At 49.4% G+C, this 19,126-nt stretch overlaps 1 long non-coding RNA gene across 3 annotated transcripts in view; it reads left to right on the forward strand.

Moving 5' to 3' along the window:
- The first annotated feature begins 2,782 nt into the window (after positions 1-2,782).
- The window catches only part of LOC123287854 (uncharacterized), an 80,713-nt gene continuing 64,369 nt past the window's right edge, over positions 2,783-19,126 (forward strand). For 2 of the 3 annotated variants that reach the window (XR_006531231.2, XR_011504594.1), the window contains exons 1-2: positions 3,732-4,006; positions 6,333-6,451. This is a non-coding gene — a long non-coding RNA (uncharacterized lncRNA). Of the gene's footprint in view, positions 2,982-3,731; positions 4,007-6,332; positions 6,452-19,126 lie in introns of those variants that run through there. The other variant, XR_011504596.1, reaches the window with a different exon arrangement.

Below are 19,126 nucleotides of genomic sequence, written 5' to 3' on the forward strand. Positions count from 1 at the left end.
AAACTGCTCTGTCATTGGAAAATAGCTTTTTGTTAGCCTTCAGATTTTTTTCAAGCTGGCTTTTATTTATTTAAAGAATATACATTTCTTTTATCTAACATTATGCTTTAATTATTTAAATAATTTAATTAAACTATATTAAATATTTATTTATATAATATATTTATATAATATAATGTAATTAATCTAATTATATTAAATATATTGAATTTAATTAAATAATAATTAAAAATAATTTAAGACATTATTCTTTAACACTATAATTTCGACATATGGTGCCTTTGCAGGGCTGTTTCTGCTGCTTGTTGTTTCTGCTTATTTTTATTCATGATACATGGCTGGTTGTTTTTGGCTATAAACTGCCCATTTTTTTAGGGTAATAATTTGTGGTATTTCTTTGAGGCCTACGATAAAGGTCTGTTCTTCCAGAGACAATTTTGTTACTTCTTCCACATGCTTGGGGACACTCCTGGTAATAACCTCTTTAAGCTGAATTAATCATTTGAGGTTATTTGGACCATCCAAGTGGGCTGCAAATCTGACCCATTACCATTTTTTAGTGATAGAGTTGGTTTTTTCCTCCTGTTCTCCTCTGTGCCAACGCAGCTTTGCATGTGGTCCCTGGGTGTGTGAGGATGCGCTGTGCCATGTCCATTGAATATTTATCTTGAGGGTATAGCTTTTTGGGTTCCCAACCTTATGGGAAGAGGTCCACTGCTGGATGCCTCATGTTGGGCTAGTCCTGGACTTCCTCTTTTATCTCCCAAACCCCATGAGGCTGAGTCAACTTAAGGTCCCAAGTTCTTACTTCAGCAAATGCCCTCAGAGCAAATGTAACTTCAGGATTCCTGATTTCCTCCGTCGTGTAGATTTTGACCTGATAATTTCTGAGTTGTCAGCTCTTCAAGATTTTTAAAGAAAATTAAAAAAAATTTTATCTAGCATTTAATTTGTTTCTTTTTTTAAGGAAAATCTATCCAACTATCTTGCAATTTCTTGTACTGGAAGCAGTAGACTTCATTAAGTTTTAAAATTTAATGACTGTGTTATTTAGTTATTCATAGAAATTCCACACCAATCTTTCTCATCTTGTTCCTTTCTTGTTTGGGACTTTCTTTTATATTATAAATGAATTTTAATTTTTGATTTTATAGTTTGTATCAAATAATTCTATGAACTAAAACTCCTGTGGGTCAGATTCTGCTGTTTGTTGTTTCTGATCATTCCTGCTTGCTCTGTCTTGTTTCCTCATGTGTTTTACAATTTGGGCCGATCAGCTTTATTTAATAGAGCTTTATCATTGGGATTCTGTGCAACATGTTAGAGTGTAGCCTCCTAGAGATAGTTTATATTAGTTTCGGTCATGTGCTCAGGGCCTTACCAGAAGGGGCCACTTCTCTGTGACTTTCTCAGTAGGGAGGTTCTGAGGCTATGCAGACAGTGCAGAGTGGGCCTGTGGTTATGAATCTTAAGATGACACATTTTGGCTACCTAGAACCCAGACCCTGATAGATGGGCTTCTGTGCCACCTCCCTTTGCCAGTGCATAGATATTTTTTCTAGTCCACCCTGCATGGAACCCATAGCCCTCCAAGGCTCATGATTTTTCAGATGTGATTCACCATTTCATCCAGGAGAGCTTTGTCTCTTCTCCCTAGATGGTTATTCAGACCCAAGCTTCTTCATTTTTCTTTTGATCAAGACCAGCAAATGCTCCAGGTGCGGCCACAGCCTCAGCACCACTTATGACTCTGGTTTTCAGCTTCCTCTTCCTCTTCCTCCCCCTCCCCCTCTTCTTCTTCGCATCTCCAGAGAGGTTCCTTGCTTCCTTATGAGATCAGCCAAGCATTTAAAGGATGTTTGTTTTATTTTATCCAGCATCTCTAAATGTTTGGTTAACAGAAGGTTTTTTAGCTATCTCATCTGCTTCTTTGGTGAAAATTGATGTCATTTCATTTATTTTTTAGGGAGCATCCAAATGGTGTCCAATATCTGATTCAAATACTCCTTTAAAAAAGTTTTGACTGATGTGTTTGAAGATTGAAAATGGTGAAGGCAAGGACCTTACCATATTTATCTTTGTATTTCTCATACCTGGATACAAAGTACCAATAATTGTTTAAAAAAATGAGGAAATAGGAAGTTTTTCTAGAGCATGTCATTTGCTATTCTCTCAAGACTGCACTCACTTCTAAACAACGATAAATAAAATGTCTCACCCAATCTGAAAATTGTTCTCAAGCAGACATCTGATTAGAGTGGCTTTGTTTCTCCAGAGAAAGTTTTTTTCTGACTTTGTGAGTATTAAGGCTTTCCCTACATCCAAACTAATGTTGGCATAGATGATAAAAATCAGGTGGCTAGCAAGGCTGTTTTCCTCTTTTTTGGTGACTTACGTCCTGGGCTAAATCTGCAATGTGGATATTTTTATCCCACAATTGTTTGTAGATTGGATACCTCCAATGCGGCATGATTACATCAGATGATATTGATAACAGTTCTGCATCCCCACACCCCTATAGAATGTCCACATGCAGAAACACACACACACGCACGCGCGTGCACACACACACACGGTATATTAGAAGTGCACTACTCCTCTGGGTAAATAATTATGGCTATTTTTAAAAATTTGCATGCTCAAAAGGAAGGCATTGCTGGGTACACAGACCTTGGGAAGTGGGCACTTGAGTAATTTCCTGCCCTCTTGCAGCCCCTCCTATTGGGTTCCCATCCCTGCCGAGCAGAGGAGGCTATTTCCCAGAGCTTCCAGTACTCAGGCTCTGCCAGGCCTCCCTGATTAATTACCAACCAATGTGGGAGTATATCAGAGATTTCCAAGGCAGCTAGAGTGGAGATTTGGGAGAAAACAGAGCGAGCAGCCGCCAGACAAATCCCCTACCCATATGTCCTCTCCAGGATGCTCAAGAGACGAAGATTTTAAGGCAGCTTCTGGATGAGATGATGTCAATGTGGAGGATGGTGAGATGGGAAGGGGAGGGCTGGGAGGTGGGGGGGAACCTTAGAGCAGAGAGTCAGAGCAGAGTGACATAGTGTCTTGGTGTGGACAGGGTTGGGAATGGACATGGGGAAGCTACTTCTCACTCAGAGATAGACTCCTGGGAGCTGTGGTTTCCAGTGTCTGTATATTTGCATTTGGTGCTTCAGAGGGGAGTTTAAACCAATGCAAATGGACGTGGCCTTGACTGTCAGACAATAAGAGACTGTAGACCCCTTCTCCACCAGGCCCAGAGAAAACTAGGGCTGGGAGATGAGAGGGTGCAGAGAACCATCTTCAAGGAAAGGCCAAGAGGCCCAGGCCCTCGCATTCTCTAGAAATGAGTGTCAGAATTTCAGGTGTCAGTCTTTACCTCCTCCCGCCTCACATCCTTCCCCCAGCCCCTCGGCCTGATAGTATCTTTGGGCTCAGTCTAGCTTATGGCTCCTTGAGGCAGAGGCAGAAGGGGAGCCTTGGTTCCCTTCCAGGTTGGAGTAAGTCAATATTGAGGAGACCCGGAGAATTTCCTTAGGACCTCCAACCTCAGGTGGGCTAACGATTTTCTCTAAGACCCCTTTCCTCTCCGTGTTGCTTTCCTGCTTGCTGAGAGTCAGCTGGGGGAGTGTCCCACTGCTGTGCCCTTCATTTCCCTAGAACATCCCTTTCCTCTGCCTCAGACTCTCCTAGGCTTACTGGTATTTGGACTTCTGCCAGGGACTGTTGTGTCCCTGAGATATGGATCGTGCCCTCTGGACAGGGCTCTTTCTGCTGGTGCCTAAAGCAGGAGCACTTTCTCCAAGGCCTATTCTGCCCCATTAGACGAATTTAGTCTTAAATCCTGGGCCCTCCCAGTTTGCCTGCCTATCTGCAAATGACTCTCTGTGCCTGGGCAATTCCTGAGATGTGACACCGACCATCTAGGATCCCTCTGGCTGCTGAGTTGAGAGCTGACTCTAGGGGCAGGGCTGGAAGCAGAGAAGCCATCTGGGAGTCCACTGCAATGATCCAGGTGAGACAAGGTGGTGGCTCATCTCAGAATCATAGTGGGGGAGTGGGGAGAAGTGGCTGGATTCTGACGACATTCTGTAGGTAGAGCTGACGAGATTTCTTGACAAACTGTATACAGGGTGTGAGAAAAAGAGAGTAGTCAAGGATGGCTTCAAGGTTCTAGGCCTGGGCAACCGGAAGGATTGTGTTGTTATGAACTGGGATGGGGAGTTTATGTGGGGAGCCAGTTTGGGCTTGGGGAGGGGAAGATAAGGAGTTCAGTTTTGAAAATATTAAACTTAAGATTACTTATATATATATCCAAGTGGAGATATTGAGTAGACATTGGGATGTAAGTCTGAGTTCAGAGGAGATACGGAGGCTAGAGATGAACATATGAGAATTGTCAGTGGGTATAGATGGAGAAGAGGACAGGACAGGAGAGGAGAGGACAGAAGAAGTCCAAGGGCAGCCTGGGACATCCTAACCTTGAGAGGTCGGGGAGATAAGATTTTGTTCATTTCTGTACTTATTTTGTTTTTTCTGACTCCTACTAGAGTGTAAGCCCGGCGAGGGCAGTGACATTTTATGTCTGTGGCCCAGCTCTGGCTACTCAATAAAAACCTGTAAGATGAATGAATGCAAAGCTTTATACAACCCACGTGATCTCCGATGGTGAAGGGGGGATGTTGGCAAGCTTGTCTGCTTGGGTGCCACTGATTCAAGCCAAGTCACCTCTAGGGTCACAAGTTGGCATAGGTGGTGGGGGAGAGCTCTGGCGTCCCCCCATTCCTGCCGCTCTCCATTGTCCCTTGAAGCTGCTTCTTGAGGGTAGGAAGTTGAGGGAGGGGCTGCTTAGAGGAGCCAGAAGCCCTGTAGGATGACTGCAGAGGCCACGTGTGAGTGGCTGCTCAATGTCCCCCGTGGAGTGGCTGTAGGGGAAGAGGACCCTGCTGCTGCTCAGAGATGGCTCCTTCAGGAGCTCATCTTCCTGCTGTGATTCTCTGTATGTGTGTGTCTGAAGGCACAGGAAATGCTGTAATCCTGTTATCCCTGTCCTTTCCCGCCCAGGAGTCTAAAATCCGATTCCCGGAGAACATCGGCAAACATAATGGATGTAGACGTCAGAGGAAATGCCAGAAGGCCTTGGGTGTCTTCGCCAGCTCCCCGTGGAGCCTGGTTCAAATGAGCACATCCCTGATGGATGAACCGGGAAAGGCTCAGCTCTGCCTCAGGGCTTCCCACCCCCATATTCTGATCTCCTTTCCAAGGGCTAATGGCTGTGTCCTCCACTAGACTCAGGCATATCCCACTCTTCTGCATGTGCCCCTTTAATTCTGAACCCTCCTGCTTCCCTCCCCCATATATATCAGATTCCCTTCCTAGACAGGGCATCAGCTCCTCTGTGGAATCTCTTGAGATGGGTGGTTTGCTTTCTCGGTCTTTTTGGCTCTTCCCTGTTCTCAGCAAAAGCTTCCTGTCTTGGTTTGACTTCCACCCGCAGTCTTCCAGGTGTAGAGTGCTGGGCCCAGCTCCAAGGGTATTGACCAGCTGCCCCTGAGTCCAACAACCAGCCTGCTGTCTCCTGCGGGTCTGTCTGGAGCTGCTTCCTGTGGTCACAGCCTGTGTCTGTCTCGTAGGAAGTAACTGACAACATGCTTTCAGACTGGTCATTTAAAATGCAACAAGAGCCTGCAGGCTTAAGGATTTATAGCACACAGACTCTTAAGAACAATAAAGTAATTAAGGGGGAGAGCTGATGGGGAAGACACATAAAAATCACCCACGATTCCATGACCTAGAGAGAACCACGGTAGACACTGAGGTATGTTTCCCTCCGGTTTTTCTCAGGCATATTGATAAAGCATTGCTGTGGTCCCACTGTGGGTTCCACTTTTCGCCAGTCTTCTTCTGGGTGGGCATTGCAGGTGCGTGAAAAAGAGGCATCGTTCTGTAAGCCTTCTGTGGAGGAGCCTCAGATCCCGGAGCATTGGTCCAGCTATCCAAGGCCAGTCTGATCCCAGACCAGATCCTGCTTACTCTGCAGCTCTGAGAAATCTATATTTTCTTTGGATTTCATCTGCTTCAAGCCCTCACTGAAACTGAGCTCTCCCCGCACTCACTTGCTCCCTGAGAGGGCAGTAGTTCCTCAGTTCCTTGGTTTTATTCCAAGCACAGCAGCGTTGCCCCCTGACCTGCCTTTGAGCAACAGGGACCTCCTGGATCCCAGGTCCCGGGGAGCTGAGGCAGCTGACCACCCCTTCTCTGTCTCACGGATGCCCCATCCTTTTTTTGATCTGTTTTTCCATTTGGAATTCAGAGCACTTTTCGGCTTTTCTCCTTTGCAGAAAGAGCCAGAGGCTGTTTACTCTCCATTACCAGTGAAAGCTAGCATAAGCAAGCAGCCGCTTCCCATCGATTACCACGAAGGCAGCCGCCAGACCGGCAATGTCACACCAGGGTACAGGTAGGCAAGGGTTTTTCTTTATAAAGTCAGAGTCTGTTCTCCGGCAGTGACTGGAGCATTTGAAGATGCAAGATGGAAGCCTGCTCCTGTCCTTACGGCCCTACTGCTTGGCCCCACGAGCCTTGCTCACAGGGGACATGACCTTACCCCTGAGCGAGCCCATTGTGTCAGGCCTGCTTAAGCTTGCTCCCTTTGTACCAGCTGAGCCCGTTTGGAATGTCTCTGTCTCTGCAGGTCCTACCCACCCATGCACGCCTCGCTCAATTCTCCCTCCACCTGGAAGCCTTCTTCGAACTCCTCCTGGCCCTTTGCTCAGAACTCCTTCCACACATACTGTCCCCATCAGCACCACCCTGGGAGCCGGCCAGCCAGGGCCCCTGCTCTGGGCCTGAGCTTTAACAGCCTTCTCTCTGGCCCTCCTCCCGCTGTGATTGTTCCCAAAGGGCACAGTAGTGCATAGTCCTGGTGTAACTGGCCACCCCTTTCTCACCTCCAGAGGCAGCCTGTGGACACCGGCTCTCAAAGGGCAGGGCCCATTTTATTCTGGCATTCCTCGGAGCATTGGAAAGATGACTGGGCATGTAGTGAGGCCTTAGTGAACACTGGATGAATAAATAAGAGACTGATGACACAAGGCAAGACTCTATGGGGAAGAGTAGGTGGCACAGACTGTCCCAGGAGGTGTGTGTGAGGGGCGGGAAGGGTACCATGGGAAGGATATTCCTCTAGAGGATAATAAACAGGCCAGGGAGGAGCAGGCCTTAACAACAGTGAAAATGCTTTGGACAAATTCCTTCATGAAATGCTGCAACCCAGAATGATGAAAACTCCAGGGCACTGGGTATCCCTGTGGGAAGGAGGCATGGAGAATGAGTGTCCTGGAGGGGGTCTCTGGGATAGCATGACTTCGCCCAGGGGCTGGGAGCATCACCTTTGGGCTGGAAGTTGCAAGGTCAGGCCCGCTAGAACGTTCTCAATGTTGGAGGTCCTATTTCCCTGGCTGGACATCAAGCATGGGAGTCTGGCCTGTGTGCAGGGAACCTGGATAACGTGGAAGAGGGAATCCTTTCTGAGCCCTGACTGGTTACCTGGCTTTGGCCCCAGAGATGCTGTTGGGCTGTATGTCCCAAGGAGCAGAGGACGGAACTGCTGGAATTTTAAAATGGCCAAGCTCTGCTGCTGGGTCCCTGGGCTTTTTGGTGGCCACTGCTCCCTCTTCCGCTCTTTCTCTTTCTCTTAATCTAATGCACAAGACGAAATTTGACTTAATTAGGAGGATTATACATCTTATAAATTTAATATTTAATATTCAAGCAGAGGCTTTCCTCCCTCAGCATATTTATTAAAGATGTCCTGGGAGGAATGTTAATGAGTCATGACGTCATAAATATTTAGAATGAAGGCTGGAGGCTGGGAAGAGGAAAGAAGGGAGAGATAGAGAAACAGATCATTTTAGGAACCAAAGGGGAATGAAATTTTCGTCTTGGATTGGGGCTAGTTGGGCAGAAATACGATTTCAAGATTCAAAGCTGTGAGCTGCATTCTTGTCCAAAGCAGAGTAGAGCTGGGGGCTGGGTGTGCTGGCTAAGTCAGACTTGTTTTGCATTCGAGTGCATGCTGTGCCTTCAGGATGCCAAAGCCACATTTTAATGAATAATGGAGGAAAACGTCCCAGCCAGATGTTGCATGCATTCTATCTTCTTCTTTGGTTATCTGGAAGCGGCATTGGTGTAGATCCAGTATTTGCATGAGTGGCCTTAATGCTGAATCTTCATCCAGATACTGAATATTATATAATTGAAATAACATGGGGAGGGTGCGCAATGGGGCAGAGAGAGGAGGGGAGGAGCCCAGAAGCTCATCTCCAGCCTTCAGGAAGAACTTTTCCTTGGTTATGCTTCCCAACACCCTTGCTTCTCCAGACCTGAACGTGCACAGAGTACCCTCTCTCCTGCTGGATCTGGTTTATTGAACAGTCTGAACTGAGAGGGATACACAGAAACCAGGACCAGTCTCCTCTCCCATCCCCTAATGACATCTCAGACAGAGCCCTGGCTTCCAGCCCCCTTGAGGAATTAAAAGGCAGCCTGGTCTAGTCCGGTGCACAGCTCACATCTCCTTGACCCGTCCAGGTCAGCGCTCCGCACGCCCTCCTCTCAGAGCGCCTTGCTGCAGTGGTGCTGGGCATGAATCAGCATAAGCAAACGAGAAACAAGACATTTCCAAAGTCTGCCTACTTTTCTCTGGTCCTATCTGGCACTAGCCTCATACAGACCACCAACTTCTGTCTCCTGGACCAGGCTAGTGGCAGAGAGGACCAGAAAAACATGGGACTAGGCTCCTAACTGGTCTCCTTGATCCAGGTGGCCCTGTCATCCATTCTCCACCACAGCCAAAGGCTGTTTTGTAACTGGGACACAGGGTATATGAGCCCCTGCTGGACACTTTTTACTTAGTGGTGCTGTGGGCGTGCTCTCGGCTGTGTGTGCCTAGGGCGGAGGGGGAGAGCAGTAGGAGATGTCCAAACAGACCAGAGGCAGACCCAACTCCTCTCCTCCTGCTGGGGGTGAATGAGCTCCAGCAGCTCCTTCTTGCAGGCACTTCCAGTCTCTGCATCGATTCTGCTGGAGCCCCCTTCACTGGACTCAGATTCAAGGCTGCCTACGGGGAAGGGAGGGGAAATCGACAGTGTTCTCTCCCCGCCCAGCCCTATAACTCTATTTCTGAAAATGGTGTTGCCCTCTCTCTTGTCTTCTGCTTACAGAAACTGGGTTTAGGGATGGGGATGTGATAGAAGTGGACATAGGGCCTTCTCATCAGTTCCTGGAAGCTTCTGTAAGAATGGAGGGGGCACTTCATGCCTGTTATTTTCAGGTTTGACGCCTTAGCTGCAATTCTGCAAGCTGAGGCAATGGGAGAAGGATCATTCATCAAACTCTTACATGAACTTCCTGTAATAGAAATGATGTATATACTGACAGTCACACATGCAGTGATTCCTCTTCCATTTTCATGTATTGTCATTCATTTGTTCATTCATTCATTCATTCATTCACATATTGAATTCCTTGGCTGTTGTGTCCTGCAAGGGGCTTAGTGTTGAGGACACAGATGTGAATAAAGGCATCATCCCCGCCTCCAGGGAGCTTACAGTCAGGCGGGGAGGTAGACCAGCTCGTACATGTGATACATCCTCAAAGAGGGGAAGGATAAAGGGCCGTGGGAGAGCACGCAGGGGTGCCCAGCCTAGTTGGTGGGGGGTATCATGGAGGACTTTCTGGAGTAAGTGGTAACTAAGCTGAGCCCTGAAGGCTGACTAGAGATCAGCTAGACAAAGGGGATGAGAATTCTAGACAAAGGGAACAGCATGTGCAAAGGCCCAGAGCACAAAGAAAGGTGAATTTAGGGAATTACAGCAAGTCCAGGGTGACTGGATCACAGAGAGCAGGGCAGGGTTCAAGGGGTCAGGGATGAAGGGATAGCTGAGACCGGAGCGGTGGCTGGAGCCTAATCAGGAAGGGCCTGGCCCCAGGAGGTGACTTTATCCTAAGGGCCAAAGGCAGTTCCTGGAGAATGTCCAGCAGGGGTTGATAGAACCTGTGTCTGGTTACAAAGCAGCCCTTGGCTGTGGTGGAGAATGGATGGCAGGGCCACTCCTGGATCGGGGAGACTAGGCATGAGCCTGCTCCCATATTTTTCTTGTCCTCTCTGCCACTAGCCTGGTCCAGGGGAGAGAAGTTGGTGGCCTGGACTAGGCTAGTGCCAGACAGGGGACCAGAGAAAAGCAGGCAGATTTGAGAAACGTCTTGCTGCTTCTTTGCTTATGCTGACTCTTCATTGTAGAAATAGTGAAGAAGTCCCTGACAGGGCAACTCCCCTCCATCTGTGCTCTCACCTCAGTGTCCAGCACATCCACAGCCTCATCAATGGCCACCCCAAAGATTTAAAAGCACAGACCCTAGTCCCTTAGCTCTAAGGTCAAGGCATTTGCGATTGCGAGATGAGTTACCATGACAACCCAGAGCAAGTTCGGGTTTGGCCTGGCAGATTGGAGGCGGTAGAGGCAAAAATGTTGTGAGGAGCAAAGGAGTTTGGCTCTCAGTCTGCCCTAACCCCTGGGCTGAGGAAAGGTGGTTGTTCCTGGATGCCTAGCAGCATCCCCCTGGGCTGGGCAGGGCGACAGGCAGCCCTAGGAGAAGGCAGGCCTGAGTTCCCACCTGATGGGAGCCATTGGAAGGGGTTGCAGTGACTATGGAAACCAGAAGTGTGGTGACAGCATGGAGAATGGGCCTGGGCCCTGCCAGCCCTGTGGGATCTATACAGAGGCCTGTGATCTGAGGTCTGATGGGCAAGGAAGGTACTGAAGGTGCAGAGGGGTGGGCAGCAGGCAGATGACAGACCAGGAGAGAGTTTTCTAGGAGGGGCTGGGGAGTTTGTGAGGGGCACCCCACTACTGTCCACTGACACTGTCATTGTAATACACTGGGCCTTGGCTCTGTGAGGTCTTTTTGCATCATCTGCTTCTGTAGTGAACTTCCAGGACAGAGTCCGGGGAGCTTCATCCCTCCACACCCTCCATATCTCCCTTTATTCTTACTCACGACTCCGCTCTGCTCAATGCCTCAATGCCTGAGGCTCCAGGGCATTGCTGGAATTCTCCCCTCGTCCCCGTGATGGTCAGCTCTTTGTAGGGCTTTGGTGCCATCCTGGTTGGAAGGATCCCAAGCAACGTGTCAAAGCCTGAGAAAAAGAAGCAGACGTGGCTAGAACCCTCAAAAGGCCTCCGCATCTTCTTCTCACTTCCTACCCACAGGGAACCTACCTCCTTCCTTGGTTCCTCCTTTGGACATCTGAAGAATTGAAGGGCTACTCATAGTGTATGCCATGTGCTAGGCACCATGAGGGGCACTTTAAATTCTTTTCTATTTTCAACAGAATAACTCATCACAAGCACCCAATGAGGTAGGTACTCCATTATCCTTGTTGGTCAAATGGCGCCTAGAGAGTTAAGGGAACTCATCCAAGACCAGCCAGTGAGTCAGTGGCAGAGCACTGGCTGGTCCGATGGCCAGGACTTCCTCTGCATCCTGACTGGTCAGCAGCATTGGTACTGCTGACCGCTCTTCCTCTTTGAAACACTTGGCTTGGCTTCTGGACACCTCCTAGCTTGCTGGCTGCTCCTCTTCAGACTCTCTTGATGGTTTCTCCTTATCTTTCTGACCTCCAGCCATTGAAGGCTCAGTTCTTGTTCTCTTCTCTCCCTGTGCTCACTGACTTGGTGACCTAGTTTAGTCTCATGATTTTAAGTACCATCTTTGCGCTGACCGCTCCCATATTTCACTGGGTGTATGCTTTTATCCAATGGACTCTTTGACACCTCCACTTAGATATCTAATAGGCATCCCAAAGTTAACGTGACAAACTCAAATTCTGCATCTTCCATTCCAAATCAGCTCCTCCTGCAATTTCCTCATCACAAGAAATGGCAGAAATCATTGTCTTCCTTGACTCCTTTTCTCATTCTCCACATCTGATTAGGTAGATCTCTCCAGCGTTCCCACCTTCCCAGCATCTATTTCCAACACAGGAGCCTGAGCGATCATTTTACACATAACTCAGGTCACATTATTTCTCGGTTCAGAACCTCCCAGGGGCCCATCTCACTCAGGTAAAAGCTGACACCTCCACGGTGGCCTCCAAGGTCATTGCGATTGGGCCCTGCACCCCTTGGACCTTACCGTTTCCTGCTCTCCCCAGCTCGCTGGCTGCTGCTGCTCGGATGTGTCCAGCATCTCCCCTCTTCAGGGCCTTTGCTCTTGGCGTTCCCTCCACCTGCAATGTTCTTCCCCTGAATAAGTGTGTAGTTGTTTACTGCACAAGGGAACCTGTCTTGGGGGTGCACGTGGGGGCTGAAACACATCCTACGTTCTGCTTGGGGGGCCCCCACAGGGCTTGATCCACTCTCAGGGGCTCTGTTTTCTAATTTGCAGAGTCTTGCTAGGGGCCACTGGCTGTCAGTGGTCCCCTAAACTCGGGGGGCGTCAGAGACATGTGGATGCCCTAGATAGTGAGTAAAGGCTGGGGTGGGTCTGGAAAGGGGGCCTGGACAGTAGAGAGGGGTGTGGATCCTGCCGAGATCTGCTGGAAACTTCGCAGTGCCTTTGGAGGTTTTCCTGGCGTCCCCTGGAGTGCTCACTGTCTACAGAGGGGTTAAATGAACAGGGCTCCATCACGTGCTTCCTGGAGGAGGTTAACAGCTTTCATAGAGCTTCAGAGTCACTTCCACATACTGAGAATCTCAGTGGTCCCTTGGCAAAAGCTGCATAGAGCTTCGCATGAAATAGGTCCTTGATCTGTCTTTCCTCAGTCCTCCCTTTCTCCAAGCCTCTGGGTTCCTGAAGGCTCCTTGTGTGCCAAGGACAGAGGTGCCACTGTGAGGCTAAGACCATGGACTCTTGAGCCAAACTCCTGGGTTCAAATTCAGCCTTCTCTATCTACCTTGGACAAGCTACCTATATCTCTGTGCCAGTTTCCTAGCTAAAAAAATGGGAATGGGGGCCAGCCTGGTGGCATAGTGGTTAAGGTCATGTGCTCCACTTCAGAAGCCCAGGCTTCGCCAGTTCAGATCCCGGGCACGGACCTACACGCTGCTCATCAGGCCATGCTGTGGTGGCGTCCGACATACAAAATAGAGGAAGATTAGCACAGATGTTAGCTCAGTGACAATCTTCCTCAAGCAAAAAGAGGAAGATTGGCAATGGATGTTACCTCAGGGCCAATCTTCCTCAGCAAAAAAAAAAGAGAGAGAGAGAAACAGAGAGAATAATAATAGCATTCATTAAATGAGTTAATATGTAATCAACATAAAAAAATTGGGGTCAGAAGACCTAGTAGTCCAATTCACCCCCTGGGAAAGCACAAAAGAATATGGTGGTTGGCCCTGCAGCTTACTGGTATGGTTGGCTGCAGGGAGAGGGTGGGAAAAACTCCCTCAGTTATCAGGGCTTTCATACACGGGGAGCCCATTTCTGTAACTTGAGTTGCCTGGGGCTGGGGCTCTGGGGTGATGGAGGAGCTCAGTCTTGGAGGAGAGGGCTGCGGGGATTGGGGCCGCAGCTTGTACATGACGGGGCAGCAGTGAGGACTCTGGGCTTTTCTGGGGCAGAGGTGGTCCTCAGGGAGAGCAGCTCTCAGAGTGGTCCTCTCCTTGGCTGACTTTGCATTTGAATCACAAGCAGGGATAAAGCTGGAGGCAGATGGGAGGAGCGGAGGCAAGCCTGCAGGCACTGGGGAGCTTGGGTGGAGGCAACAGTGAGGCCAGCCATACGTATGTTTTGTCTGCGGGCTGGTGCCCACTCACTTACAGCCCAGAGGCTTCCTAAGGGAGGACAAGTTTGGTTTTGAGATGGAACTCAACTCCCACACACTCACCAATAGCCCTTTGCAATAATGTGAAGCTTCCCTGGGGCCGTGACTGATGTATTTTTAAGGGGCTCTGTCAAAACTGCTGGTTTAGTCTGGAAGGAGGTGGCATACACGGGCAGGAAGGTGGGGCTCTCCCTGAATGTGCTGGGTCTCAGGTTCCTGCCAGTGGAACCCACCCTGGGCTCTGCGTCAGTCTTGCAAAGCTGACGGGGATGGGGGCGGGGAGGGCCAGTTGTTGGGCTCTATGCTGAACAGACCAGGAAAAAATAAAAACCAACTAACCAACTGGGCCTAACCTGAGGGAGCTGATTCTTTTGTCAACTAAGAACGTTAAAAAGAAAAAGAAAAGAAATAATTCTGCTCCTCACCTTAAAACAACAACAGCAAAACCCCACTTAATAGTATTACCAATTCATAACAGAAAGGGTATTTTAACACGAAAAAGGGACTATTCCCAGGAAGGGAATAATCTCAGAATAAAGGATAGTTCTTCCCAAGAAAGGACACTTGGTGACCTTACATACGCGCGCACACACACACACACACACACACACATCCTGCCTTGTCCTGATTTTTATTCTTTCATCTTGATAAAGCCTCATGAAAACATTCCGGTGGATGAGACTGCTCTGTGGATGGGCCTTAGGGACAGGTCACCCTGGGGCTCACCTGTGGGGTGGAGAAGGATTGGGGAGGGCTCAAACAGGAAGGCACCCTTCAGCCTGCCCCGGCCCCAGGGTCTGCTGGATGGAGCTGGAGAATCTTCTGGAAGCAGACCAGGCTGATTCTTGTAGTGCAACACATCTCAGACCCAGAAGAGGAGAACTGGTGGAGGGGAAAATAACAATGGACCCTCTGAAGTTCAAATACACCGCTGCCCCATGGGGTCTCTTTCATTCCCCCTTCTCCTCCACATCCCCTTCCCATGTTTGGTGTTCCAATGGCCATTGTCACCTCCCTAAGGTGGACTGAGTTTTCCATTCTTGGAAGGAAGCTCTGCCCAAGCCAAGGCTTGGCCACAATTTCCTAAAGTCCAAGAGGAGCCCAGAGGAGAACCCACGTCCAGAGCCCCTGGGGACCTGCTGGATGTGAACCCTGTCTGTGAGTTTGTCTTGGCTGACGGTCTCCCCTGGGCCCAGGTGACAGGCTGTCAGCAGCTTCCCCGGGGAGACACAGGTTTTAAGTGCATCACCTTCAGACACTTTTCTCATCGGTTCAGCTTTTTTATTTGTTCTTTGAAGCTGCTGACTTACATTGTCTTTATCTGCTCTTACTGTGAGTTCTGACCATCCCTCAAGTGGGAAATGTCTAGCAAAACATCAATTTCCTCTGAACGGAGATTCTGAATTGTCCATGAAATGAAAGCTTGTTCCCTGGAAAGAGAACTTGAACAGAACCACAGCACAAAGGTTGCAGCTGAGCCACTCGGACTTTTGGTGGCGCCAGGGACAAAACACCTTGATGTTGGCATGTCCTGCGTTGATGTGTGCCAGGGCACACACATGGCTATGACCTTGTATTTACACACTCACTCATAGGCACACATCTCCCGCTGGGCAGGGCCAGGAGGGCAGGGCTTGAGGGAGAAAGGGAAGGGAGCATTAAAGGGGCAGCTACTTTCCTCATCATCCGCCATTGAAATGAGCTCTGGGTTAGAGTGAGGAAGGTTGAGTCTGGTCCCAGCACTGCCTCTAAGTTGCTGTGGGACCTCAGGGAAGTTACTTCACTTCTCTGAGCTTCATCTGCAAAAGGGATATGAAGACCTCCAGAGACCCTGTATCAGTCAGCATTTGAGGCAGGGAGCAGAAACCACTCTAGGTATTTGAAGCATATAGCGGTTTTATACAGAGAATTAGGACCTAACAAAATCATTGGATGAGCTAGAAGGATGATGTTGAAGGTCACCGGGTCAGGAAACAGCTAGATCAGGGATGCCTCTACTGTCACCATCACAGCTGCCCCCACACCCTTGAAGCTGGTGATGTGACTGTGGACCCTGGGGTCCAGCCACCACCAACACTTGTGTCTACCTCCCCCTGCTTGTCTGATCACACCTGTGCAGAGACGTGGTGTCCCCTGGGGCTCCACTCTCTAAATCTGGCAGAAATGCATCTAGTAGGCAGAACATGAGCTGAGCTACGAAACGGCATGGGAAGTGTCACTTTTAGCTTTGCAAGCGCTGGAGATATAAGGGTGAAATGGAAATGGAGAATCAATCTGAGCATCTGGCACAGTCTTTTTGCTCCAAAGTTCCATGATTCTGCTGGGGAGATCGGCGCTGGGAAGTTTCCGCAGAAACACCAGATTTTCAAAGTTGTTGTTGGTCTCGGCACACTTCACTCAGGTTCCTGAGTGGCCCACATCCCCCAAGAGATGGGGTGCCCCGCATGCTGGTGCAGTGGGTGTAGATGGCCCTCAAGTCCACTTCTAACCTCTGCTCTCTGTGGGGGTGGGAGGGTCATGAAGGAATCTGCCAATTGCCTTTGTAACTGAGCGAAAAGGGGCTGGTTCTGCTTGCTGCAATCCGGTGCTAATCAGTTGCAAATGAGTCGGTGGTTGAGAAAGGAAAGTTTACACGATGAGCCAGCATAATCGGAAGATGGTGCACTAGCGTCCTGAAGAACCATCTTCAAATCCCACAGAACCTTGGGGCAGTTTTATAGGGGAAATGGGCCGGGAAGGAGGGGGTTTAGGGATGTTGACTATCCCGTGTGATAAACTTCAAGGCGCCACATTACCTCTTTCTTCTGTCATTCGTGATGGGTACAATGCAGAATTTTTCTTTCTGGAGGTCGTCATGTTCCTGGAGAACTCAGAGGACAAAGTTGTTTTGTCACAGCTGGGAGATATATGTCAGCAAGAGTCATAGAACTAGCAGATCATGTATTTTGTAAAAGCGAGCAGTGCTTAGTCATCTAGGCTGTGTGCAGGCTGGAACGTCTTCACAGAGACTAGCGAGTGAGGGTCAGAGTTACAATATGGCTTCTTTTCCCTAAGATGGCTTCCCTCATGCTAACTTAAGATGTAGCTGTCACACCTCCTCTTCCCATGGTCCCTCTCACCCCAACTCCTGTCCTCATGTGAGGTTGAAAAATAGAGTGTGGAGGATAGAGAAGTTCGGGAGAAACTTCAGGAGAAAACCATGAATTCTCTGGAGTCACATGACCAAGGCCTGGGTCCCCTTATCTAAGCACAGATGGCCCCCTCCTCAGACAGGAGGGCGCTGGGCAGAGTGTGGCAGAGTCTGAGCTCAGTGGGGTTCCGATGTGAAACAGAGACAGAGGGAACCATCTCCATTTCTCTCCTCTCCCCTGCTTTCTTGACAAGCCAACTTCGGATAATGAGCAGGATGGAGGGTGGGAGGCTGGCTGCTGGCGGTGGACTACCAGGAGCAGAGGACAGAAAGAAGGAATAGAATTTTACACATTGTTTGATGAGAAACTTCCCCTGTGCCTGCATCGCACCTCTAAACTGACACTAATTGCACGCCCCCGATTCCTGTCAGCAGAGCAACGGGGAGGGAAGATGCCATGGAGTGAAGAGATGCCTCTCCTTCAAAAGCTGGGCGCCAGATCCAAGTGGCACAGCGGTGGCAGTGAGTGGGGAAAGCAGGAGAGGGTGGCAGAGGTGGCTCTGTGGAGACCTGGGGACACACGGAGGGGTCTAATCTCTTCCCTCCGATGCCTCCTTAGGACTTTGTTCCATGGAAACTGCCTGAGAAAGACCAGGGAAACTGGTTAGTTTCTTAAAAGGTAGCACCATTCAAAGCGAAGTGGACAATTAAAATTTTGAGCGCCATACCTGGTGGTGACCTGGCCCTGGTCCCCTTGGAACAAGAATGCAACTTGCAGGGAGCACAGACGGTTATCAACACGAGATATTCCACTCGAGAAGGCAACCTGAGACCAGCTTCCGTTTATGAGGAGGAACTTTCTGGGCTACAAAGAAGAGCCCATGGGTCTTTCTGGGTACAAGTGCCCTCAGCATCAAGCGGGTGCTGTGTATTTTAGTGGAAAGTTCTCCAGTCCAGTTGGGACTTGTCTTGGCTCCATCACTTCACCCCTTTGGGCCAGCGATTTCCTCACCTGTCACGGGAGGTAATGGCCAGGCCTGCTGAGGGCCCCTGGGCTCCGTGGTTCCAGCTCTCCTGCTCACCTGTCCCCTCCCCTTTCTCACAGGGAGTGTGTTGCTGCTCCTCCTGGCCTGAGAGCAAAGCTCAGTCACCTGCACGCTCTTTTGTCAGGCAGGTGGAGGGGCGGTCCCTGCGTGTCAAAAAGACCCCCTTTGGCTGTTGGGAAACAGCCCGGATGTGCACTGAATACAATCTCCGATGTTGTTATTCAGCAGCAAGAAGGACCAGAAAGAAAAGCAACGGGAAAAGATATTGTTTGGGTACAATCTGTGTTTGCAATTTTCCACATCGGTTCTTTTTATGAACGCTCCACAAACAAGACAACAGCAGTGGCTGATTCAATATGCGCCATGCAGGAAAACAATAAGGAAAAAAATAAGGGTTTTTAATAAGCACTTGGAAAGGCTGTAATTAAATCTCGGGCTCTGTTTGGAAAACAAGAATCTCATTTAGTGCTTTTGCCCCGGCGCTCCCTAACATCTGCACCCGTGTTTTCTGCTGGGCAATTACTGAATCCTCTGCGGCTTGATTAACAAATACAGGTGCGGGACGCGGGAGGGGGAATCCCAGGATGGAGGGAGGGGCGGGCGTGGGAGAAGACTTGGCACTCACCCCAACAGGTGTCGGGGACCTGGGGGAGGAAGACGCCTGGCTCTGCTTAGAGTCACAGGGCAGGAGAAGGAGGGGTGAGGGAAAGGGGAGACCCACCTGCCTCTCCTGCCTGCTCTTCTTAGAGTCTGATTTCACCAAGGAGCCGAGGGGTTATGGGAACACCGAGGGCCCCTCTGGCCTGGGATTCGGGGACTTTTAAAGAGGTGACCAGAGGAAGAAGGGGCATTTCAGTGAGAGAGTGGGAGCCCCAAGTCAGTGGGGGTTGTGTGTCCACTAAGTACTGCCCTGCCCTTTCTCACTTGAGCCCCTCAGCATTCCCAGGGCATCAGGGCTGCTGTCATCATCTTTGTTTTCTGGATGGGGAAGTTGAGGCACAGAGGTTAAATGGCCTATGCAAGAATGCACAGCTGGTAGCAATGGAGCCAGCTCTTGAACCCAGGCTGTCTGGTCCCAGAGCTCACTGTTAACCCCTGCCTGCCTTGGTCTCCATGCTCATTCCTCAGAGA

Source organism: Equus asinus, chromosome 1 (assembly GCF_041296235.1).
Source record: "Equus asinus isolate D_3611 breed Donkey chromosome 1, EquAss-T2T_v2, whole genome shotgun sequence".
Classification (NCBI taxonomy): Eukaryota; Metazoa; Chordata; class Mammalia; order Perissodactyla; family Equidae; genus Equus; species Equus asinus.